The following is a 24,301-nucleotide window of genomic DNA, read 5'->3' as shown; positions in this document are numbered from 1 at the left end:
GAAACGAGAACAAAAGGGTGTAAAACTCAAAGATGCAAAGCCACTGCGTGGGCCACAATGCCTGACTGACAAAGAGATCCACAATTTGCAAATATGTTAGGGCAAAGCAATAAGGCAGAACACTGGAGATTTGAAGGCAATGCAGAAGGCGGTATGGGCAATATTTTTTTTACAAGTTGTTGATGAGAAGCCAGTACATAATTTTTGTGATATATCTTGGTGCAAATATAAGCAGGCAAAAGTCTTTCAAGTTGACACCATGTTGGTGACTTGCGTGTCAATGGGGATGAAATGATGACGATAAGGACAACACAACACCCAGTCCCTGAGAAGAGAAAATCTCTGACCTAGCCGGGAATTGAACCCGGGTCGTTAGGTATGACATTCCATTGTGCTGACCACTCAGCTACCAGGGGCGGACAATTCATAACTTAATATACTATAACTCAGTCAGAAGCCCACAAAATAAGTTTACTGTCAGTACAACTTTAACGTAATAGTGCTGTATCTTTCAGATTGCAGCATCTATGTTACATTGAACAGCACTCAAAGAAAAATAACCAATAAGTGTGCAAGGTGTTGAAAGTTAGGGGTATGTGCTTTTGTGCCCTTATACAGCAGCTGACACTGATCAGCATAGATTTTTTCCAAGCCAAATATACAAAAATGATGTTATGTTTTCTGCAACAAAACTTTTAAAAAATTACAATGAGCTGTGGCACATGCCATGTAGCATACTGGTTAGCATCACTGGCTGGTGTGCTGCGGGTTGCAATTACGTATCGGACCACAAGCAATTATTTGTTATTTAGTATTTATCGTTTCTGGAAGGTTGCTACTTACCATATAGAAGAGATGCTGAGTCACAGATAGGCACAACAAAAAGACTTTCACAATTAAAGCTTTTTGGCCATTGGCCTTCATCATCAATAGACACACACACACACACACACACACACACACACACACACACACACGCAACAGGAGGGGAAAATTGCCACCCTTCAGGCTGAGTTAGACAAGGTCAGTGGAGATCTTGACAGGTTAAGGAGGGAGATGGGTGAAGAGAGGTGGAAAGTGGCAACAGGCAACAGGAGGAACAGGCCTAGAACTTTGTCTGACAGCTTCGTGGTGAGTATGAAAAATAGATTTTACTTGTTGCTTCAGTTAGAAGCTGGTGAGCCTCAAGCAGTTGCAGGTGTAGACAGGGCACAACAAACTTTCAGCAATAAACTGAAAAGTAAGATTGTAGGGAAATCAGTAAAGAAAAAGAAAGTGTTGTTGTTAGGTAGTTCCCATGGAAGAGGTGTTGGCCAACTTTTGCGGGATGAACTAGGATCAGAATACCAGGTCACCAATTTTTTTAAACCTAGTGCTGGTCTGGAGCAGGTGACAGAGGATTAACGATCACTTTGCTAAGATTTCACTAAGGAAGACACCATGGCTATAGCGGGTGGGCCAGGTAATAGTATTGACAGAGATCCTGGGTACAGTATAGAGTGTGACCTGGAAAACATTGCATCAGCATCGAAGCATACTAGTGTTGAGTTTGTATTTGTTCTTGGCCACCATGACCAACCTCATTTGAACTCTTCTGTCAAGAGAGTTAATTTGGAGTTGGAACAGCTGCTTATGTCGGGTGCAGGGTCACACGTTGGTGTGGTTCCTGTTGATTCTCTCAATAGGTGGGATTATACTAGGCATGAATTCACCTCAACAGGAAAGGGAAGGGTAAACTGGCTGGGAAAATAGCAGGAAAGTTAAAGGGGGGAGTCACTGTCATGAGTGATAAAATACCAGTGGTTATAGGGTACAGAAAAGACCCTTTTTTAGGGTAGGGAGGACAGAAAGCAACCAAGTTTCAAGAGAGGTTAGGATTGAGACAATCCTTCAGTTTGAGAAAGAAACCAAAAAACATAATTCTAGCTTATTACATCAGCATAAACAGCTATTGATTAAGAATTTTCAACAATCAGCAGAAATTTCAACTCTACCAAATTTTAACTCAGTCAGTGTGAAATGTCAGCTGTCTTTGTTGCATCAAAATATTCAAGGACTGAGAAATAAAATTAATGAATTAATTATCTGCATAGATGAATTAGAGTCCTCAAACCCAGATGTCATCATCTGCCTCTCTGAACATCATGTGACCACTGGTGTAGAACTTTTAAGTGTTACAGGGGAGCAATAAAGAGGGAGAGGTAGTAGAGTCAGACTGGAGCACTGTACTCCATGGAGTACCCCAGGGATCCGTCCTTGGTCCATTGCTGTTTCTGATATACGTAAATGACCTACCTTTTTCATGCAATACATGCAAGTTCACCATGTTTGCTGATGACACCCGCATTTTGATTAGTAACAAACAGCTCACTGATATAGAGGTTGATGCCAACAAATTACTTACAGTACTATTAACCTGGTTCCAAGTGAACTCGCTCACAGTAAACCTGAGCAAAACAAATTATATCCAATTCAGCCTTGACCACAAACCCCCCCTCCCCCCCCCCCCCCAGGAGATTACTGTTTTAAATAACAATAATCAGATAGAAAGGGTACACTGCACCAAATTCTTAGGCCTCCACATAGACAGTAGGCTCAACTGGGGCCACCATGTCCTCAAGACTGTAAAAAGGCTGTCGTCAGCAATTTTTGCCGTTAGGACAATCTCACAATTTGGAGACATAAATGTCACTAAGTCCACATACTTTGCATACTTCCACTCCATTATGTGTTATGGCATCATCTTCTGGGGCAATTCACCCTCATCTAAAAAAATCTTCCTCATGCAGAAAAAAGTAGTCCGTATAATGTGCATAGTACCCCCGAGAACCTCCTGCCATACACTCTTTAAAAAACTTGGAATACTTTCCACAACCTGCCAGTGTATTTTTTTCCCTAATGAGTTTCTTGGTTGAAAATCCTGTCCACTATGAAACCAATGAAAGCTTCCATTATCACAATACAAGAAAGAAGGCTGACCTCCACTTTGAACTAAAAAGTTTAACTCAGGTACAGAAAGGAGTGCATTACTCCAGTGTCAAAATATTTAACTTATTGCCAAGCTAGATAAAAAGTCTACGTAGTAACAGTGCATCATTCAAAAACAATCTAAAGACATATTTAATCGAGAAAACATTTTACTCACTTGATGAATACTTCAACAGAGAAAAGTAGTCTTTGTATGTATGTATATTTACTGTTGTTTGTTTATGTTCCTTTTGTTCCTATTTGTAACCATATACTTACTGTGACAAATAGGCTTTTGCGATGTGATAAACTTTGCATAATGTATTATTCCTACGACTTTATTTTAGTTCATTATTATTTTTGGAAGTCTTATGTAATTTATGTCTAGTTCTGCTCTTGTAAACTTATTGATACCATGGTCTGTGAACATATATTACTCACGTTGTTCTACATCCCAGCATCATACGCATAACAGGATCAATGGAATTTGTAGATAAATAAATAAATAGGTTAGCATCTCATTTTTGTAGAGCAGAAATTGATAAAGGAGGAGTTGTCACATTCATCTGGAACTGTCATAAATTTAAGAACATAGACATTCATAAATTTTGCCTAGAACATCATATGGAAGCATGTGTAACAGAAGTAGAATTTCACAAAAATCCTTCATAATATTAAGTGTATATCAAGCACCTGCAGGTAACTTTAATCTTTCGTAAACCACCTTGAAGCTGTACTGGCTCATTTAACAACCAAAACCAAAGATTAGATTAGATTAGATTAGATTAATACTAGTTCCATGGATCATGAATACGATATTTCGTAATGATGTGGAACGAGTCAAATTTTCCAATACATGACATAATTAAGTTAATTTAACAACATAATTAAGTTAATATAACAACTTTTTTGTTTTTTTATTTTTTTTTATTTTTTGTAATTTTTTTTCTTTATTTATATCTAAAAATTCCTCTATGGAGTAGAAGGAGTTGTCATTCAGAAATTCTTTTAATTTCTTCTTAAATACTTGTTGGTTATCTGTCAGACTTTTGATACTATTTGGTAAGTGACCAAAGACTTTAGTGGCAGTATAATTCACCCCTTTCTGTGCCAAAGTTAGATTTAATCTTGAGTAGTGAAGATCATCCTTTCTCATAGTATTGTAGTTATGCACACTTCTATTACTTTTGAATTGGGTTTGGTTGTTAATAACAAATCTCATAAGAGAGTATATATACTAAGAACCTACTGTGAATAACCCTAGATCCTTAAATAAATGTCTGCATGATGATCTTGGGTGGAATCCAGCTATTATTCTGATTACATGCTTTTATGTGATAAATACTTTATTCCTTAGTGATGAATTACCGCAAAATATGATGCCATATGCAAGCAATGAGTCAAAAGAGGCATAGTAAGCTAATTTAATAAGATGTTTATCACCAAAATTTGCAATGGCCCTTATTGCATAAGTAGCTGAACTCAAACGTTTCAGCAGATCATCAATGTGTTTCTTCCAATTTAATCTCTCATCAATGGGCATACCTAAAAATTTTGAATATTCTGCCTTAGCTATATGCTTCTGATTAAGGTCTATATTTATTAATGGCATCATACCATTTACTGTACGGAACTGTATGTACTGTGTCTTAGCAAAATTCAGTGGGAGTCCGTTTACAAGGAATCACTTAGTTATTTTCTGAAAGACATTATTGACAATTTCATCAGTTAATTCTTGTGTGTCAGGTGTGATTACTATACTTGTATCATCAGCAAAGAGAACTAACTTTGCCTCTTCATGAATATAGAGTGGCAAGTCATTAATATATATTAAGAACAACAAAGGACCCAAGACCGACCCTTGTGGAACCCCATTCTTGATAGTTCCCCAGTTTGAGGAATGTGCCGATCTTTGCATATTATGAGAACTGCTTATTTCAACTTTCTGCACTCTTCCAGTTAGGTACGAATTAAACCATTTGTGCACTGTCCCACTCATGCCACAATACTTGAGCTTGTCTAGCAGAATTTCATGATTTACACAATCAAAAGCCTTTGAGAGATCACAAAAAATCCCAATGGGTGGTGTTTGGTTATCCAGATCATTCACAATTTGATTGGTGAAAGCATATATGGCATTTTCTGTTGAAAAACCTTTCTGGAAACCAAACTGATATTTTGCTAGTACTTCATTTTTACAGATATGTGAAGCTACTCTTGAATACATTACTTTCTCAAAAATTTTGGATAAAGCTGTTAGAGGCGAGATTGGATGGTAATTGTTGACATCAGATCTATCCCCTTTTTTATGTAAAGTTATAACAATAGCATATATTAAAGAAATAGTGGTTGCTGGTGACTTCAATGTAGATTTCCTTAAAGACTCTCCCAATAAGAACTTAACTGAGTTAGTAACACTATCATTCAACTTAATTAAAGTTCCTCACTAGGGTAGCCAATTGCTCACAAACAGCCATTGATAATATCTTTATAGAAAAGTCCAATGAACAAAATTATATCACAAAACCAATAGTCAATGGCCCCTTAGTCCTTGACATGCAGTTCCTTCTGTTAAATGTTAATACTGAACAGGATATAAAAATCTGTTAAATTTGAGCTCAAAAAGTGGAGTGATGTTTACAGTGCTCATTGCATGAATGAAAAATATAACACTTTTGCTAATAAAGTGCTTACCTTATTTGAACACTGTTTCCCCCCAAAACTAACGAAGGTTAGAGTAAAATCTACAAAGAAGCCATGGATTACTCAAGGAATAGAGGCATCTTGTAAAACAAAAAGAAAACTCTATCTGTCAATCCGAAACAGTTCTGATATTGATGCTATAGCACATTACAAGAAATACTGCAAAATATTGAAGACTGTAATATGACATCAAAGCAAATATATTACAAGGAAAAGACAGTCATATCAGATAACAAAATAAAGACATAAAGTGTAAATGATACATTGGTGACAGATGTGTATAGTGTTGCAGAGCTTTTTAACAAACATTTTATACCTGTTACTGAAAAGATGGGGTTGTTAGGTTCTGGAGATGCTGCTATGGAATACCTCAGACCAGAAATTTCAAGTAACTTCCATAATATGAATTTGACTCTCACTACAAACATTTTATAACTGTTACTGAAAAGATGGGGTTGTTAGGTTCTGGAGATGCTGCTATGGAATACCTCAGACCAGAAATTTCAAGTAACTTCCATAATATGAATTTGACTCTCACTACAAACATTTTATAACTGTTACTGAAAAGATGGGGTTGTTAGGTTCTGGAGATGCTGCTATGGAATACCTCAGACCAGAAATTTCAAGTAACTTCCATAATATGAATTTGACTATCTCTACCACAGCAGAAGTAATGTCCATCATAAAATCTTTAAAATCAAAAACATCCAGTGGGTATGATGAAATATCAACAAAGTTATTTAAAGAATGTTATTCTGAGTTAAGTAACATATAAAGCTATCTGTGTAACCAGTCGTTTATCAGTGGAATATTTCCAGAATGGTTGAAATATGCTGACGTCAAGCCACTGTTTAAGAAGGGAGATAAATAAATAGCATCATATTTCCATCCAATTTCACTTTTGCCAGCATTCTCAAAAATGTTAGAAAAGGCAATGGACAATCAGCTTTATTATCATCTTATCACAAATAACATACTGTCAAAGTCGCAGTTTGGACTTCTAAAGAGTTCTGATAGTGAGAAGGCTATCTATACTTACAGTGAAAATGTACTTAATTCATTAGACAAAAAATTTCAGGCAACTGGTATATTTTGTGGTCTGTCAAAGGCATTTGACTGTGTAAATCACAATATCCTTTTAAGTAAATTCGAATATTATGGTGTAACAGGAAATGCTGCAAAATGGTTCAAATCTTATATCTCTGGCAGGAAACAAAGGGGCGTTATTAGGAAAGAGACATGTATTAAGCTACCAGGCATCATCCAACTGGGAACTAATAACATGTGGGGTTCCACAAGGTTTCATCTTAGGGCCCTTACTTTTTCTTGTGTATGTCAATGACCTTTCATCAGTAACATTACCAGATAATGAGTTTGTTTTGTTTGTCGATGATATAAACATTGCAATAAATAGCAAATCAAGTGTGGTCTTAGAAAGATCGGCTAATAAAATATTTGTGGACACTTCATTCATCAGTTGTGATGCACAATTAATCTGTGAAGCTTCTGCCTGTTGCAAAAAGCTACAGAGGCTCACAAAAGAAATCTGCCTGCCAGTGATGATCATAAGCATTCCAGTGATGATCATAAGTGTTGTGAGTGGTCCAGAAGAATTTTGGATCAGTAATATTCATGAGTAGCTGCAACTCAACGTTAAAGATATGTGCATAGGGGCAGCTGAACAAGTCCAGACTGGGCACCTCAGTGTCATCTATGAAGAGTTGTGCTCCACAACCACTACAGACAAGTCAGAGGATGAAGCTACTATTAAATTGCCAGTATGATCTGGCCAGACCGAGGAACAACATCTGGGAGTAGAAGCCATTCTGTGTCAATTGTTGGATGCTTACAAATCCAGAGTGGAGAAAAGACACACCAAGTAGCCTACGATAAAACACAATTCAACACTTGAGATCATCCACTAACTAGCCAGCACTCTATAGAGTGTCACTGGCTGAATTACGGATAATCCAGGCAAAATTGGAGAATATGCAGACTTTCTGCATCCACTATCAATGAATGAACAAAATCACAAAGAAAGGTGTCTTTCTGTTGCTGTGCATTACCTATATTCTGGAATGTCTGAAAGGAGTAAAGTATTGCATAACTATGGACATGAAGACAAGCTACTGGGAAACTGAGGTTGATGCGACTGATGGGTAAAAGACTGTCTTGATAATCCCTGATGGCCTCTATGAGTTCAGAGTTGTCCTGTTTGGTCTATGTAACATTCAGCCATCTTTGCATGTGAGATGGTCAATCTGTTTTGACATCTTCAATGGACAATGTGCCTTTGCTATCTGGATGACACTGTCATTTTTTAAAGACATTTGAAGAACATATAAGCTGACAGACAACTGTGATGAAGTGTGTTCAGGTCTCCACCTCAATCTGAAAAAGTGTCTCTTCGTCACTAAAGAAATAGTTTTATGGCATCTAATGAAAGGCAATGGAGTGCTTCCCAATCCAGAGAAAATAACAACAGTCACATTTTTTTCCAGCTTCTTGGCACATTGATGTGAGAAGTTTTCTTGGAATGTGCTCGTATACCAGCAATCCATAAAGAACTTCTGTACCAAGGCACATCCCTTGCAAGAACTTCTATAGGGAGACAACATATTTTCCTCAAATAAAATGTGAGAAAGAGCTTTCTTTGTCCTTAAGGAGACACTAATGTCTGCTTCAGTTTCAGCATTGTATGACGAGAATATCGAGACAGGACTTCACGCAATCATTAAGAGTTTCAGAATAGGGGCAGTTCTAGTAAAAACTCAGTAAGGCAGTGGAAAGGTGATGCCTTATATTTACAGTGTATTCTCCAAGACCGAGAGGAACTACTCTACAACCAACGAAGAGTGCCTTGCAGTCATTCAGCCATCAACAATTTGAGATGGTATTTACATGACAAACCATTCTCCACTGTGATGGGTCACCATTCTTTAGGCTGACTGATAAGCCTGAAGGATTCATTGGGTCAACTGGTGAGATGAGCACTGACTGCCTTTCAGTGAATCCTTTGGCCAAAAATAGCAGTGTGGACGAAATTTCAGTCATTACTGCATAAAATGATATTGGTTTTTAACATAGGGAAGATCCAGCATTGCTGAAAACTATAGAAGATTTGAAGAATGGGGAATCAAATGAAGGAGGATTCCATTTAATAGACAGAACACTAAAAGAGGATGGAGTGAAAATGGTGACTCATCATCCCAGCTCATCTGCGGCCATGATCTTGAAGTATTTTCATGAAGCTCCAACATTTGGTCACCTTGGATTCGTGAAAATACCAGACTGAATCAGACTCAGGTATCACTGGCCAGGTATTTAGTGATTTGTTGGGTGCCATTTGAGCCACTGTAAGGAATGCCAACAGCAGAAGCATGTGCCACAATTTTCTCTGGGGCATCTGGTACCAATACCACCTACAGTACCAGCATGCAGAAGACGACTGACGAGATTTAGATCCAAGGTGCATTAACTGGTTCCAGTGACAGTGACAACTTCCAAAAGGGCAGGTCACTATTTCTCTAAGAGAGGGAGCAATGCCATGAGGCATGGTGCAAGCAGTGAAGTGTAGTGGTTAGTGTTGCTGGCTTATATGCTGTGGCTCGCCATTTCAAGCATGACCACTGCAAATTATTTGTTAGTTAGTATTTATCATTTCTGGAAGATTCTTGAAATACCTTAAGGTCCGTGATGTTTTTAAATTCTGGAATATTTGACTTTTCTATAAGTAGCTGCACTCTCTGTCCAGGAGATCAGATCTGCTGGGCTGTGCACTGGTATTAGTAGTGTGCTTACAGTTCTAATTATGTGCTGTACTTCATTTACAACTCTGCCTTCGAATTTGAACTTGGTGATGGTTTCAATGTGACTGGAGCACTGTACTCCATGGAGTACCCCAGGGATCCGTCCTTGGTCCATTGCTGTTTCTGATATACGTAAATGACCTACCTTTTTCATGCAATACATGCAAGTTCACCATGTTTGCTGATGACACCCGCATTTTGATTAGTAACAAACAGCTCACTGATATAGAGGTTGATGCCAACAAATTACTTACAGTACTATTAACCTGGTTCCAAGTGAACTCGCTCACAGTAAACCTGAGCATAACAAATTATATTCAATTCAGCCTTGACCACAAACCCCCCCCCCCCCAGGAGATTACTGTTTTAAATAACAATAATCAGATAGAAAGGGTACACTGCACCAAATTCTTAGGCCTCCACATAGACAGTAGGCTCAACTGGGGCCACCATGTCCTCAAGACTGTAAAAAGGCTGTCGTCAGCAATTTTTGCCGTTAGGACAATCTCACAATTTGGAGACATAAATGTCACTAAGTCCACATACTTTGCATACTTCCACTCCATTATGTGTTATGGCATCATCTTCTGGGGCAATTCACCCTCATCTAAAAAAATCTTCCTCATGCAGAAAAAAGTAGTCCGTATAATGTGCATAGTACCCCCGAGAACCTCCTGCCATACACTCTTTAAAAAACTTGGAATACTTTCCACAACCTGCCAGTGTATTTTTTTTCCCTAATGAGTTTCTTGGTTGAAAATCCTGTCCACTATGAAACCAATGAAAGCTTCCATTATCACAATACAAGAAAGAAGGCTGACCTCCACTTTGAACTAAAAAGTTTAACTCAGGTACAGAAATGAGTGCATTACTCCAGTGTCAAAATATTTAACTTATTACCAAGCTAGATAAAAAGTCTACGTAGTAACAGTGCATCATTCAAAAACAATCTAAAGACATATTTAATCGAGAAAACATTTTACTCACTTGATGAATACTTCAACAGAGAAAAGTAGTCTTTGTATGTATGTATATTTACTGTTGTTTGTTTATGTTCCTTTTGTTCCTATTTGTAACCATATACTTACTGTGACAAATAGGCTTTTGCGATGTGATAAACTTTGCATAATGTATTATTCCTACGACTTTATTTTAGTTCATTATTATTTTTGGAAGTCTTATGTAATTTATGTCTAGTTCTGCTCTTGTAAACTTATTGATACCATGGTCTGTGAACATATATTACTCACGTTGTTCTACATCCCAGCATCATACGCATAACAGGATCAATGGAATTTGTAGATAAATAAATAAATAGGTTAGCATCTCATTTTTGTAGAGCAGAAATTGATAAAGGAGGAGTTGTCACATTCATCTGGAACTGTCATAAATTTAAGAACATAGACATTCATAAATTTTGCCTAGAACATCATATGGAAGCATGTGTAACAGAAGTAGAATTTCACAAAAATCCTTCATAATATTAAGTGTATATCAAGCACCTGCAGGTAACTTTAATCTTTCGTAAACCACCTTGAAGCTGTACTGGCTCATTTAACAACCAAAACCAAAGATTAGATTAGATTAGATTAGATTAATACTAGTTCCATGGATCATGAATACGATATTTCGTAATGATGTGGAACGAGTCAAATTTTCCAATACATGACATAATTAAGTTAATTTAACAACATAATTAAGTTAATATAACAACTTTTTTGTTTTTTTATTTTTTTTTATTTTTTGTAATTTTTTTTCTTTATTTATATCTAAAAATTCCTCTATGGAGTAGAAGGAGTTGTCATTCAGAAATTCTTTTAATTTCTTCTTAAATACTTGTTGGTTATCTGTCAGACTTTTGATACTATTTGGTAAGTGACCAAAGACTTTAGTGGCAGTATAATTCACCCCTTTCTGTGCCAAAGTTAGATTTAATCTTGAGTAGTGAAGATCATCCTTTCTCATAGTATTGTAGTTATGCACACTGCTATTACTTTTGAATTGGGTTTGGTTGTTAATAACAAATCTCATAAGAGAGTATATATACTAAGAAGCTACTGTGAATAACCCTAGATCCTTCAATAAATGTCTGCATGATGATCTTGGGTGGAATCCAGCTATTATTCTGATTACACGCTTTTATGTGATAAATACTTTATTCCTTAGTGATGAATTACCGCAAAATATGATGCCATATGCAAGCAATGAGTCAAAAGATGCGTAGTAAGCTAATTTAATAAGATGTTTATCACCAAAATTTGCAATGGCCCTTATTGCATAAGTAGCTGAACTCAAACGTTTCAGCAGATCATCAATGTGTTTCTTCCAATTTAATCTCTCATCAATGGGCATACCTAAAAATTTTGAATATTCTGCCTTAGCTATATGCTTCTGATTAAGGTCTATATTTATTAATGGCATCATACCATTTACTGTACGGAACTGTATGTACTGTGTCTTAGCAAAATTCAGTGGGAGTCCGTTTACAAGGAATCACTTAGTTATTTTCTGAAAGACATTATTGACAATTTCATCAGTTAATTCTTGTGTGTCAGGTGTGATTACTATACTTGTATCATCAGCAAAGAGAACTAACTTTGCCTCTTCATGAATATAGAGTGGCAAGTCATTAATATATATTAAGAACAACAAAGGACCCAAGACCGACCCTTGTGGAACCCCATTCTTGATAGTTCCCCAGTTTGAGGAATGTGCCGATCTTTGCATATTATGAGAACTGCTTATTTCAACTTTCTGCACTCTTCCAGTTAGGTACGAATTAAACCATTTGTGCACTGTCCCACTCATGCCACAATACTTGAGCTTGTCTAGCAGAATTTCATGATTTACACAATCAAAAGCCTTTGAGAGATCACAAAAAATCCCAATGGGTGGTGTTTGGTTATCCAGATCATTCACAATTTGATTGGTGAAAGCATATATGGCATTTTCTGTTGAAAAACCTTTCTGGAAACCAAACTGATATTTTGCTAGTACTTCATTTTTACAGATATGTGAAGCTACTCTTGAATACATTACTTTCTCAAAAATTTTGGATAAAGCTGTTAGAGGCGAGATTGGATGGTAATTGTTGACATCAGATCTATCCCCTTTTTTATGTAAAGTTATAACAATAGCATATATTAAAGAAATAGTGGTTGCTGGTGACTTCAATGTAGATTTCCTTAAAGACTCTCCCAATAAGAACTTAACTGAGTTAGTAACACTATCATTCAACTTAATTAAAGTTCCTCACTAGGGTAGCCAATTGCTCACAAACAGCCATTGATAATATCTTTATAGAAAAGTCCAATGAACAAAATTATATCACAAAACCAATAGTCAATGGCCCCTTAGTCCTTGACATGCAGTTCCTTCTGTTAAATGTTAATACTGAACAGGATATAAAAATCTGTTAAATTTGAGCTCAAAAAGTGGAGTGATGTTTACAGTGCTCATTGCATGAATGAAAAATATAACACTTTTGCTAATAAAGTGCTTACCTTATTTGAACACTGTTTCCCCCCAAAACTAACGAAGGTTAGAGTAAAATCTACAAAGAAGCCATGGATTACTCAAGGAATAGAGGCATCTTGTAAAACAAAAAGAAAACTCTATCTGTCAATCCGAAACAGTTCTGATATTGATGCTATAGCACATTACAAGAAATACTGCAAAATATTGAAGACTGTAATATGACATCAAAGCAAATATATTACAAGGAAAAGACAGTCATATCAGATAACAAAATAAAGACATAAAGTGTAAATGATACATTGGTGACAGATGTGTATAGTGTTGCAGAACTTTTTAACAAACATTTTATACCTGTTACTGAAAAGATGGGGTTGTTAGGTTCTGGAGATGCTGCTATGGAATACCTCAGACCAGAAATTTCAAGTAACTTCCATAATATGAATTTGACTCTCACTACAAACATTTTATAACTGTTACTGAAAAGATGGGGTTGTTAGGTTCTGGAGATGCTGCTATGGAATACCTCAGACCAGAAATTTCAAGTAACTTCCATAATATGAATTTGACTATCTCTACCACAGCAGAAGTAATGTCCATCATAAAATCTTTAAAATCAAAAACATCCAGTGGGTATGATGAAATATCAACAAAGTTATTTAAAGAATGTTATTCTGAGTTAAGTAACATATAAAGCTATCTGTGTAACCAGTCGTTTATCAGTGGAATATTTCCAGAATGGTTGAAATATGCTGACGTTAAGCCACTGTTTAAGAAGGGAGATAAATAAATAGCATCATATTTCCATCCAATTTCACTTTTGCCAGCATTCTCAAAAATGTTAGAAAAGGCAATGGACAATCAGCTTTATTATCATCTTATCACAAATAACATACTGTCAAAGTCGCAGTTTGGACTTCTAAAGAGTTCTGATAGTGAGAAGGCTATCTATACTTACAGTGAAAATGTACTTAATTCATTAGACAAAAAATTTCAGGCAACTGGTATATTTTGTGGTCTGTCAAAGGCATTTGACTGTGTAAATCACAATATCCTTTTAAGTAAATTCGAATATTATGGTGTAACAGGAAATGCTGCAAAATGGTTCAAATCTTATATCTCTGGCAGGAAACAAAGGGGCGTTATTAGGAAAGAGACATGTATTAAGCTACCAGGCATCATCCAACTGGGAACTAATAACATGTGGGGTTCCACAAGGTTTCATCTTAGGGCCCTTACTTTTTCTTGTGTATGTCAATGACCTTTCATCAGTAACATTACCAGATAATGAGTTTGTTTTGTTTGTCGATGATATAAACATTGCAATAAATAGCAAATCAAGTGTGGTCTTAGAAAGATCGGCTAATAAAATATTTGTGGACACTTCATTCATCAGTTGTGATGCACAATTAATCTGTGAAGCTTCTGCCTGTTGCAAAAAGCTACAGAGGCTCACAAAAGAAATCTGCCTGCCAGTGATGATCATAAGCATTCCAGTGATGATCATAAGTGTTGTGAGTGGTCCAGAAGAATTTTGGATCAGTAATATTCATGAGTAGCTGCAACTCAACGTTAAAGATATGTGCATAGGGGCAGCTGAACAAGTCCAGACTGGGCACCTCAGTGTCATCTATGAAGAGTTGTGCTCCACTACCACTACAGACAAGTCAGAGGATGAAGCTACTATTAAATTGCCAGTATGATCTGGCCAGACCGAGGAACAACATCTGGGAGTAGAAGCCATTCTGTGTCAATTGTTGGATGCTTACAAATCCAGAGTGGAGAAAAGACACACCAAGTAGCCTACGATAAAACACAATTCAACACTTGAGATCATCCACTAACTAGCCAGCACTCTATAGAGTGTCACTGGCTGAATTACGGATAATCCAGGCAAAATTGGAGAATATGCAGACTTTCTGCATCCACTATCAATGAATGAACAAAATCACAAAGAAAGGTGTCTTTCTGTTGCTGTGCATTACCTATATTCTGGAATGTCTGAAAGGAGTAAAGTATTGCATAACTATGGACATGAAGACAAGCTACTGGGAAACTGAGGTTGATGCGACTGATGGGTAAAAGACTGTCTTGATAATCCCTGATGGCCTCTATGAGTTCAGAGTTGTCCTGTTTGGTCTATGTAACATTCAGCCATCTTTGCATGTGAGATGGTCAATCTGTTTTGACATCTTCAATGGACAATGTGCCTTTGCTATCTGGATGACACTGTCATTTTTTAAAGACATTTGAAGAACATATAAGCTGACAGACAACTGTGATGAAGTGTGTTCAGGTCTCCACCTCAATCTGAAAAAGTGTCTCTTCGTCACTAAAGAAATAGTTTTATGGCATCTAATGAAAGGCAATGGAGTGCTTCCCAATCCAGAGAAAATAACAACAGTCACATTTTTTTCCAGCTTCTTGGCACATTGATGTGAGAAGTTTTCTTGGAATGTGCTCGTATACCAGCAATCCATAAAGAACTTCTGTACCAAGGCACATCCCTTGCAAGAACTTCTATAGGGAGACAACATATTTTCCTCAAATAAAATGTGAGAAAGAGCTTTCTTTGTCCTTAAGGAGACACTAATGTCTGCTTCAGTTTCAGCATTGTATGACGAGAATATCGAGACAGGACTTCACGCAATCATTAAGAGTTTCAGAATAGGGGCAGTTCTAGTAAAAACTCAGTAAGGCAGTGGAAAGGTGATGCCTTATATTTACAGTGTATTCTCCAAGACCGAGAGGAACTACTCTACAACCAACGAAGAGTGCCTTGCAGTCATTCAGCCATCAACAATTTGAGATGGTATTTACATGACAAACCATTCTCCACTGTGATGGGTCACCATTCTTTAGGCTGACTGATAAGCCTGAAGGATTCATTGGGTCAACTGGTGAGATGAGCACTGACTGCCTTTCAGTGAATCCTTTGGCCAAAAATAGCAGTGTGGACGAAATTTCAGTCATTACTGCATAAAATGATATTGGTTTTTAACATAGGGAAGATCCAGCATTGCTGAAAACTATAGAAGATTTGAAGAATGGGGAATCAAATGAAGGAGGATTCCATTTAATAGACAGAACACTAAAAGAGGATGGAGTGAAAATGGTGACTCATCATCCCAGCTCATCTGCGGCCATGATCTTGAAGTATTTTCATGAAGCTCCAACATTTGGTCACCTTGGATTCGTGAAAATACCAGACTGAATCAGACTCAGGTATCACTGGCCAGGTATTTAGTGATTTGTTGGGTGCCATTTGAGCCACTGTAAGGAATGCCAACAGCAGAAGCATGTGCCACAATTTTCTCTGGGGCATCTGGTACCAATACCACCTACAGTACCAGCATGCAGAAGACGACTGACGAGATTTAGACCCAAGGTGCATTAACTGGTTCCAGTGACAGTGACAACTTCCAAAAGGGCAGGTCACTATTTCTCTAAGAGAGGGAGCAATGCCATGAGGCATGGTGCAAGCAGTGAAGTGTAGTGGTTAGTGTTGCTGGCTTATATGCTGTGGCTCGCCATTTCAAGCATGACCACTGCAAATTATTTGTTAGTTAGTATTTATCATTTCTGGAAGATTCTTGAAATACCTTAAGGTCCGTGATGTTTTTAAATTCTGGAATATTTGACTTTTCTATAAGTAGCTGCACTCTCTGTCCAGGAGATCAGATCTGCTGGGCTGTGCACTGGTATTAGTAGTGTGCTTACAGTTCTAATTATGTGCTGTACTTCATTTACAACTCTGCCTTCGAATTTGAACTTGGTGATGGTTTCAATGTGACAGCTTTACAATAAGCTAGTTATGTCAGTGGTGGCAATATATGAGCCTTGTGTATATTTTTTAAAACTGTTATAGAATGGTCAAGTTATGATGGTAGTGGTACGTGTTTATACTCGATTTGCAATCAGAAAGACATCTGCAGTTATAATTGTGTATTATAATAAGCAACCTGCAAATGTTTTATACTGAAATCTTTACATATTCTGATAAATAATTGTATTCTGGAATAAAGGTCATATTTTTGAGAGTGTGAATTTAACTCTCTCTGTGGAAATGTGTTCTATCATTTTGTTTGACTGTGTTGCAGGAAGCTATATTTATGTATAACAAAAATAACCAGTTTAAGTGAAATAATGCATTAAAGATCCCATTGTACCATATCATTTTTGGATATAATTTTTTTGTGCTAAAGCCTCAAAAAATGTTGGTTTCTTTGAACTCTGTCTTGTGAAAAACACTATTTATTTATTTTTATTCACCCAGATGTGTTTTGACACCTAGGAGCCAACTTCTGTGCATCAAATTATTACTGTAAAGTATTACCATATTTTACAGACTATAAGATGCTATGGACTATAAGATACACTTTAATTTTCAAGCAATTAAAAAAAAGAAAAAAAACAGTTTTACCATTTTCATTATTAGATTGCAAAGCCAGATTACAAAAATACTTGGTTTATAAAACCAAAATGACCTTTAGAATCCCTGAGGCTAGACAGTGTTCTGGGTTTGTGAAGGTGGGGTGGGAGTTAGCAAGCTCACATTCATCACACGTATAGGTTGAATCCAATCTTGCCAGATAGAGATGGGTTTTCCATGGCATTGAATATATGGTCATTTTTAAGACTGGTGGAATTTTAAATCAAACGCTGGACATTTTTATATTAATTTCGAGTATAAAATGAACCTGAACTTTGGAGGCAATTTTTGGAAGAATAAAGTGCTGTTATAGTCCATAAAATACGACATACTTTATTTCTTTTCATACACCCACACATGTTTCCACACCTATTTGTCATCTTCTGTGAGTCAAATTCATTTCTGTACTGTAAATATTTCTATGAAGTATAATACTGTAACAAAATAAATTTGACCCTCAGAAGATGACGTATAGGTGTCAAAATATGTGTAGGCGAATAAAAAGAAATACGTAGTGTTATGCATAAAGTGGAGTTAAAAAAAAGTAAGGAAAAAAGTCTTCCCAAGTCACTATACATGCACATAACACTTCAGTTGTAGACAGATCACTTTCCTGTTGGTCTGCTTGTTATTTAAATATTTCACACTTCAAAAATATTCAATCACTTTGTCTCCAATGTCTTTAAGATGATTGGTATAACAGTTTCACAGATTATCTTGCCTAATTTCTGAGCATTATCTTAAGTCTCACATGAGTCACACTGTAAAACTTTGGACATGTTCAAAACAATGAGAACTGACATCATTAAAATTATCTGAGCATGACTACTGACAAATTTGGCAACTTCACACACAAAATCCCTACAATGTTTACCAACCACACCAATAATTCATCAGGATAAAATAAAACATTATACTCATCTTGTTTAAAAATGATGTCCATTAATGGAGAAATACATTCATCTTGTTGAATTAGGCTTGGGTGTGATTCAAAAGTAACTCCTTTCCTAATTTCCTTCGTAGCAAAACCACAAAGAAAAGCAAGCGAGGCAAGTTTAATGGATGTTACCTACAGACCTGCGATAGAATAGATTCACTTTGTAGTCACAATATTATTATTTATATAATCAAACAACAACCAGTAAATAAATGTTTTGTAGAGGCCATACATACCTTGGGGCCCATTAAATGTCTGCAGAATTTTTGCTATTTTTTCTGGAATCTTATGTATGACTCGGATGAAACTGACTTGTCACAGCTGATAACATTCATCTCACAAAAATGCTGATTTTGTTATTGCAAAGGGATTCCTATCTTCATCATTCTGTTAAGGGCAAGTACTACAGCTCTTGAATCCAGCATTGCATTGTTGCCTGAGATTCTCCTTAAAGTGCTAAAGGGCATTTCTGTAGAATCACCATTAAATATTCTTGTTACTACAAAATGAATGCACAACAACAATAAATATTGAACACAGAGTACTGCAGAATGTGCAGCCTACCAAACTGCCTCTTAAGTCTTGTTGCTAAGGAAAACCACTCCTTGCTTGTGGTATAATTTTTTCACATCCTCATTTTCTGGCCAATGAAACCTGCCATCATCTGCATTGAAAATACGGATTATGTCAGGGCAAAACTTAGTGTTATTATAACTGTTAATATAGTGGATATTGAACCATTTCTGAATCATTTTATGAAATATATAGTTGTTGTGCATTCTTGGAACAAATGGGCTCTTGGATGTTGAGATTGTCTTTGGAGATATTACAGAGCTGTTATTATTGGTAGATATTCCTCGCTTGCTTCACATTCATTTTTTATATGTAGTTAGGGCTTACGTGTTTTCACACAATCACTCAGACACTACTCATGCACACACAACCGCCATCTCCAGCTGCTGCGTCTACAATCCCTGAGAATCAGATCCAAACAAACAACTCCCTGCCTCTCATTGGCAGCTGCTAGGCTAGTGGCAAGAAGTGGTGGCAGCACTGACTTCAAGCTGAGGGAAGTGGTAGGAAGGGGAGAAGCAGTAAGAATGAGGGAGTAGGGAAACATTGCACATACTCAGCTGCACCCAGCCAGCAATGATGCATGACAACTCAGTAAACAAACCATTTCATCTACTGAGACAAAAACAAGATTTTTCCAGTGTTTTTTTTTTCATACTCCCCTAATGTGTTTGAAATTCCCTGATTTCCAGAACCTGTGGCAACCCTGTCATTGCTACTTGTTTCACTCACAGAAATTTCATCCATTGTTTTTCAAAATGAACTCATAAAATTGAAGGTACTCATCACTGAGAGAGAACTCTCTTATACATAAATACCAACTAAATAACATCCAATATTGCACAACATGCTCCTGTTACATGGATAAGAAAGAGTCAGATGAACCTGTTTTGAACCCCCTTTCTTCCGCTCCACATCGTCACACCTTCCACAAATGACCAGGGGGAAACTTAAGACATTGCATTAAAACAATCCATACATCATTTTTACAGATGATACATGCTTTTGTATCTTTTACAGATGATACATAATTAATTGACAATTATAACAAATTGCAGCTATAGCGATACTTCTTCATTACGCCCTTGTCTTAAAATGGCATCTTGTCATAATATGCAAGTTATAATACGGAAACAACCAAAAATGATAAATCCAGTATGGTGGCTCAAAAAAACAAGTGAGGGACGTCACATGACCATTTTCCAATTTCAGTTGTGCACCAGAACCCTAACACAGAAGAGAGAGCTCTCTGGAATATATTTTGTTCTTTTCATTACGTCACATATCTTTACCCTTATATTTCTTTGATAAAAGAAATCTGATCAGATATTCATCAAATTTCTTTTACAAATATCTTTGATGTGGTGCTAAAAAGGAGTATTACACTGTTGTCTTAGGCTTACTGTAACACTGTGATTTCTTGCTACAGGAGAGAGCTACTATAGTTTACAGTACAGATCTCGAATACTATATGGCACATTAACCAACATAATTCCAGAAACGTGAAAAGCGCTTTATAAATGGAGCAGGAATATCTGAAGGAATATCTGAAGCTAATGAATGTTTACTATCCTATACGGATATCAAGAACTATTTTATTTTTGAGTAATTTAATTAATGCAATTAATGTTCCAACAAGTACAAAATTAGTAGAAATGTATGAAACAGATAAAGCACTTAACTTATGGCATCCAGCAATCAAAAATAGACCAAGGTAGAATGAAGAGCTAACAAAAATGTTTTTATTTGAAACTGTGTCCTCTGCCTCCATTCTGGATTGTTGAAAAGCTGCCTGGATGTATCCACATGTAGAGGTGTATGGCTGTGATTGTGGATTTGAAGTATCCTGCAGCACTTCCCACCTGCCAATTAGCACATGATTAATCGCATGTATTGTGCCCCTTGAAAAAGCTGGCGAAACATTGCACTTGACAGTTCATGTTACGTCAAGTTAGGTTGGCTACACAGCAACAGTTACATTGCATCAGCAGCTGCTGCACACACAACATACATCACAGATTTCTGTTCAACCTTGTAAATGTAAGTTACTGAGCAATAACAACATATATAAGAATTTGTTTTTGAGCAGCAAATAAAAAACTGCATAATACTGTACATATAGTATAGCAAAGCACATGCTTTCGATGATGGGACAAAGAAGTACAGGAAATAAGCATTTGACGATGACTGGTATTTTGAAAAGAATACAGTACGTAGTTCACAAAACAATAGAGATAGTAACTTCTTGCCCTAAGTTTTACTATGACAGTGATAGAATAAATATTCATAGCCTTTCACTCACCAATTTACGGCGACAATGATGCAACTCCATCCAACTCCACATAGTCACTGTTGTCGGAATCAACACCAAAACCATCTCCATCATTGTCATCACCATGGCAAATTAGCTGTTCGTGGTCACTAATCATACCTTCCATAGTCCAAGTTTTCCAATGTGGTCGACCTTTTTCATCCACGACGCTGCATCCACAGTAGCAAGAGCTTTGCATAAAAGCCTTGCATCTCTTTTATTGCAAATTATTTGTTATTGTTCCCCATACTAACTCAATAAAGAGTGACATAGTGGCAGTCTTATTTCACGGCGATTTCATCTACTACATAAGCAGGTGCCATAGGCTTAATCTCTTTAACTACCGAATGTAACAAAAGCTTCATCATGCTCATATCAGCAGCACTATTTCGTACCCATAACCATTACACCACAACTTATTTGCAGTCGTTTGTGGTTGGGGCTTTGTTCAGTATCACTGAATGATACGGAGCACTGTCCAAATTACAATTGTTGTAGGGGCAGAAAAGTGTTATTCAGCAAATTGTGTGTGGTCCATGTCTTCATGGTAATCACCCATCATTGAAAAACTAGAAGTGGATCTGGGACAAAACCACTGGGTGAACCTGCATGGACCACTTTATAATCTTCCTCCTCTTCCTGTCGTCTGATCACCACTACTGCTTCGAGTGTCATCAGTCCAGCATTTACTGACAGCTTCCCTGGCATTAACCCACATTTCGTTTAGTCATATTATAGAATCAATGTCCTCGCCCACAAGTTTGTGCGAGAATATGCTTCAAGCCATTACAATATGTGCCTTTTCTAAAAGGACTTTGTGTCACAGTTTTTAGTGACATTTTCCCACTTTTAATGACACTAGCAACTATGATACAGTAGGGTATTGTTTCGTCTAGTCATATTATTGAATCAATGTCCTCACCCACAAGTTTGTGCAAGAATATGCTTCGAGCCATTACAATATGTGCCTTTTCTAAAAGGACTTTGTGTCACAGTTTTTAGTGACATTTTCCCACTTTTAATGACACTAGCAACTATGATACAGTAGGGTATTGTTTCGTCTAGTCATATTATTGAATCAATGTCCTCGCCCACAAGTTTGTGCAAGAATATGCTTCGAGCCATTACAATATGTGCCTTTTCTAAAAGGACTTTGGGTCACAGTTTTTAGTGACATTTTCCCACTTTTAATGACACTAGCAACTATGGTACAGTAGGGTATTGTTTCGTCTGCATTCCACTACTTTATTGGCAGAAACTGATGGCTGCCCGTGAATACTCACGTATTGTATCATATGTTAACCTGGGGCCTAGAAACGACGGAGAGGCTCCATCCCCGCCACAGCCACAGTGGTCCACAACCCCAAGATGACTACCACAGTGCACTTCACCCCTCTGCCGCCCAACACCAAACCACTCTTTCAGGGTTATTGTGCAGTTTGGGCACCGGTGGACCTCCGCCCAGGGAATGTCTCACATCAGACGAGTGTAACTCATATGTTCGTGTGGTAGAGTAAAGGTGGTGTATGCATATGTGGAGCACTTGTTTGCACAGCAATCGCCGACATAGTGTAGCTGAGGTGGAATAAGCGGAACCAGCCCACATTCGCCGAGGCAGATGGAAAACTGCCTAAAAACCATTCACAGACTGGGCAGCTCGACACAAGTCCGCCGGGCAGATTCATGCCAGGGACCAGGCGCTCCTGCCCAATCTGGAAAGCCGTGCATTAGACCGCACGGCTACCTGGTTGGTCATACTTATGTATTCTTACTCCTGCTCGTAAATCTCGCGAGTTCTCCATAGTAACTCCAGTGCTTGGCTGGTTAGCGGCACATCTCGATGCAAGGTATTGTCACTCAGCGAACGAACTCTCTTCCCGTGGCATTTATCACTCATCGCAATTTTCTAAACCATAGAACAATGCAAACACACGTTACAAACTAATCACAATGCACATTATGTAAAGTGTACACTGAAAACAAAGGCGGCAACACTGGAGCTTTGATGTCATGACCGAAAGCGACTACTTCGCAGGGATTGGTTCGTACGGCACGCCTGACACCTCGCGCTTCTCATTATTCACTGAGTGCTGGTATCGGAGCGATTGTTTCAGAGGCGGGGGTTTCGCGCCATTTCATTCGGAGCCTCCGGCTTTCTCTGGTTGGACAGGTCCAATCGAGCAGACGGCATATTGGAGATGAATCATGCCATATTTGTTTGATTTTGCAGTGGAGTTTTGCGTAGCACGAAAACATGCTGTTTCCAGGCATAAATTCTATGAACACAAACCACCATCGAAGTTTTCTAATAGGAGTTTGTCATAATGAAACGTTGTGAAACGCTAAATTTATTGATAAACATTTTATAATAGTCTTATACGAACAATGAAGTACAAATATTGAAACATGATCACGTGACTTAAGCAGTGTTTAGTAGCTGAGTTGGAGGTCCTTGGTTCGATTTCACGCAACAGCAAATATTTTAATTCTCCATAAATGTACAAAATTTGTTTCTCTTTCACAGTTCTGCTACGAAAGCGTGTTTTCTTTTTTTTTTCCTAGTAGGTAATGAATTTGTGAAGCTTTATTCAACACGCCATATACCTTTTATCAAGGGCTGCCCTTACAGCTTTCTGTTATAAACTGCCGAGTTAACGTCCACACAGTGTCCCATCTTCATATAAATTTTTCACATGTTTTGTGAAATCAATTTGAAGATAGGGAACAAAGACGTAGTAGCAGTCCTGTGTGAAGAAAGTCTAACTGGAGACAAGCGTCGCTCCATCACAACATTAAAACCGAAAGTATCAAATTCCAAGCTAATTTCGACCTTCTGTTACGTTCTGATTAGCCTGTCCACAGCAGTGATTCCAAAAACTGTATGTAAGCGGGAAACAAGGGGGTTTTGTTGGTGTTCTGTTTCCTCATCGCTTCTTGTCGCTCTGTTAGTACTATTTACATCGAACAGTTTCTAAGGAAAGCATTGCAGCTACCCCAGCATGTAATTTTATTTTTTCCTCTATCCAGACTTATCAATCATTATCAAGAAGTGGAGAGTGGAGTGAAGGGAGGCAGCAACGGAAATTGAGAACAAC

At 37.4% G+C, this 24,301-nt stretch overlaps 1 protein-coding gene across 1 annotated transcript in view; it reads left to right on the top strand.

Annotated features, from left to right (window-relative positions):
• LOC126473522 (rRNA N6-adenosine-methyltransferase ZCCHC4) overlaps positions 1–24,301 on the top strand; it is a 270,950-nt gene that overhangs the window by 169,072 nt on the left and 77,577 nt on the right. The gene's annotated exons all lie outside the window — the stretch shown is intronic.

The sequence above is a fragment of the Schistocerca serialis genome, chromosome 4 (genome assembly GCF_023864345.2).
Source record: "Schistocerca serialis cubense isolate TAMUIC-IGC-003099 chromosome 4, iqSchSeri2.2, whole genome shotgun sequence".
NCBI classification, from domain to species: Eukaryota; Metazoa; Arthropoda; class Insecta; order Orthoptera; family Acrididae; genus Schistocerca; species Schistocerca serialis.
This window is presented reverse-complemented; position numbering and strand designations above follow the sequence as displayed.